General features: G+C 38.2%; 1 pseudogene; it reads right to left on the bottom strand.

Annotated features, from left to right (window-relative positions):
* Window positions 1–2,095: 2,095 nt before the first annotated feature.
* Window positions 2,096–2,463, bottom strand: LOC101580314 (annotated as a pseudogene).
* Window positions 2,464–2,710: the final 247 nt, after the last annotated feature.

Here is a 2,710-nt window from a genome sequence, read left to right as displayed (position 1 = left end):
GCCTTTTTCTGGTTTTGGAATCAGATTAATGCTTGCCTCCAGGAATGACTTCGGGAGTATTGCCTTCCTTTTTATTTCATTAAAGAGTTTGAGCAGCACTGACATTAGATCTTCTCTAAAGTTCTTGCAGATTGACAGTGAATCCATTGGCCTTGGGCTTTTATGTATTTATTTTTTTCTGGGCTTTACTTAGTTGGCAGCTTTTTAAATGTTACTTCTTCAATTTAACTCACTAATATTGTGTTATGTAGCATTTTTATATCTTCTTGGTTCAGCTTTGGTAGTTCATGTGTATCTAGGGATTTATCCATTTACTTTGTTTTTTATTTTCTAAAGAGTATAAATTAGAATTAAAACAAAAAATTACAAATGATGCAAATTTTCACTTAACAAAAGAAAATGAATTTGACAGTATCTGCTGTAATACCCAGTGTTGTCTTCCAACCAGTTATTCTTATGACCAGATATATGCATATAAAATTGGAATAAGAAAGAAAAAAAGAAAGAAACGTATAAGAAATGAAGAAGAGAAAAAGTACAAACAATTGAACAAAGGAGATGAAACAAATTAAAGCATTAACTGCTTTTTTCCATAAACCAGCAGAATTACACAGTACAGTTGTCCAAACCATCCTGCTCGCATACATAGATATATCTCTTTCCCCCACTCCCTCTCCTGTCCTTCTCCTCAACTCAGTAACTCTTTCTTTTTGGATAAGTTCATTCCCTTTTACCAGTATCTGTTGTGCCCTTCAGATTCCATTTTTCTCTTTCAGGTTCTTACACTAAGGAGACAATACGATGTTCACACATGCGAAGCCTGATTTATTTCGCTTAAGCATATGTCTCTAGTTGCATCCATTTACTAACAAAAGACTCGAATTTATCCTGTTTTATAGCTGAATAATACTCCATTGTGTAAAAATACCACATTTTTTTATCCATTCTTTTGTTGATGGGCACCTGTATTATTTCCAGGATTTAGCTATAACAAATTGTGCTGCTTTAAACATGAATGCACATGTATCGCTGTGGTATGGGGTTTTGAGTTCTTCTGGACAAATACTCAGGATGGGAATAGCTGGCTTAAATGGGATCTCCAATCCCAGCTTTTAAAGGACTCTCCACACTGATTTCCACAGTCGATGTACCAGTCTGCACTCCCACCAGCAATGCAGAAGAGTTCCTTTTCCTCTCCAGCCTCTTCAGCATTTGCTGTTGGCTTACTTCTTGATGTTAGCCATTCTTTCTGGGGTGAGATGGAATCTGAGTTGTTTTAATTTGCATTTCTTCAATCCCCAATGATGCTGAACATCTTTTCGTATATTTACTTGTCATTTGTATTTTTTTCTTCTGAGAAGTGTATATTCATCTCAGATGCCCAGTTTTGGATTGGGTCTTTGAATTTGAAGGGACTGATACGTATATTTTTAATTCTTTCTGTGTTCTAGATAGAAGGCCTTTGTCTGAGGGACAATTGGATATAATTTTTTCCCAGTTTGTTGGTTTTCTTTTTACTCTGTTAGAGATTTGCTTTGAAGTACAGAAACTTTTCAGAAAGATGAGATTCCCAGTTGTTGATTCTTTGAAGTATTTCCTGTGCAGTTTGGTTTTTGTTCATAAACTCTCTGCCTACCCCTATGTCTCTAAGATTTTTATCTACATTTTCCTCCAAAAGATTTAGTGTTTCTGTTCTAATATTTAAGTCTTTGATTCATTTTGACTGTAGCTTTGTGAATGGTGATAGACATGGGTCTAATTTTATTTTACTTTTTTTTTTTTGTATATTAGGGAAGGGTCTACAGGGTGTTCAGGGTCTCATTACTAGATTAGACTCATGGTGATTCTTCTGTCTACAGCCTCCTATGTGCTGGGATTACAAGTGTGCCACCACACCCAGTCTCAATTGCCATCTCAGAGTGCCCTGGGGCCAGCACGGCAGGCCCGGGGATGAAACCCCTGGCCCCTGTGCCTGCTTGCAGGTAATTTAATCAGCTGAGCTATTTGGCTGGCCCTACTTTATTATTTTTGGGACATAATATTCCTTTATGTTTACACATTTGACAGAGGTTTTTCAGTAAACGATCATTGCAGTGGAAAAGAGCATGAAGATCAGCCTCCAGCCATTGGCAGCTGCCCTGCTCAGGGCCTAGGCTCCTCCTTGCCCAAGTGGTGAGGTGGAGGGGTGTATATCCCTTCCTTTATTAGCTTATCCCTCTGCTTCTTGATGGCGTTCATGCATTTTATCATTTTCTGCTGAAGTAAACACTCTACCAAATCATTATATTCCACCTTGCATTCTTTATTCATCTGGGTAACACCAATTCCATGTGCACATTCTAGCCATTCTTTCTCAAAAGCATGACATCAAAAAGCAATTTTGTAGGGCTGTTCAGAACTTTGGATTGTCATGTGATGATCTAAACTAGTGCCCAGTCTTTTCTGCACATCAAAGAAAGACATGACATCAAACAGAAGTTCCCTTTTCTCCTTCCTGGGCCGCTGCTTTGGCTGTTTTAGTTTTAGCCTTTGGCATATGGAAGGCCAGTTTTTCCAGCACCATTTATTAAAGAGGCTATCTTTCTTCCAGTGAGCCTGTTTGGCCTTATCTTTATCAAAGATAAGGTGGCTGAGTGTGTTTGCAGTTGTGTCTTCTCCTTCTCCTTCTCCTTCTCCTTCTCCTTCTCCTTCTCCTTCTCCTTCTCCTTCT

The sequence above is a fragment of the Octodon degus genome, unplaced genomic scaffold, assembly GCF_000260255.1.
Source record: "Octodon degus isolate 3935 unplaced genomic scaffold, OctDeg1.0 scaffold00212, whole genome shotgun sequence".
In the NCBI taxonomy this organism is placed as follows: Eukaryota; Metazoa; Chordata; class Mammalia; order Rodentia; family Octodontidae; genus Octodon; species Octodon degus.
The sequence above is the reverse complement of the archived record's forward strand: the minus strand, read 5'-3'. Positions and strand labels throughout refer to the sequence as shown.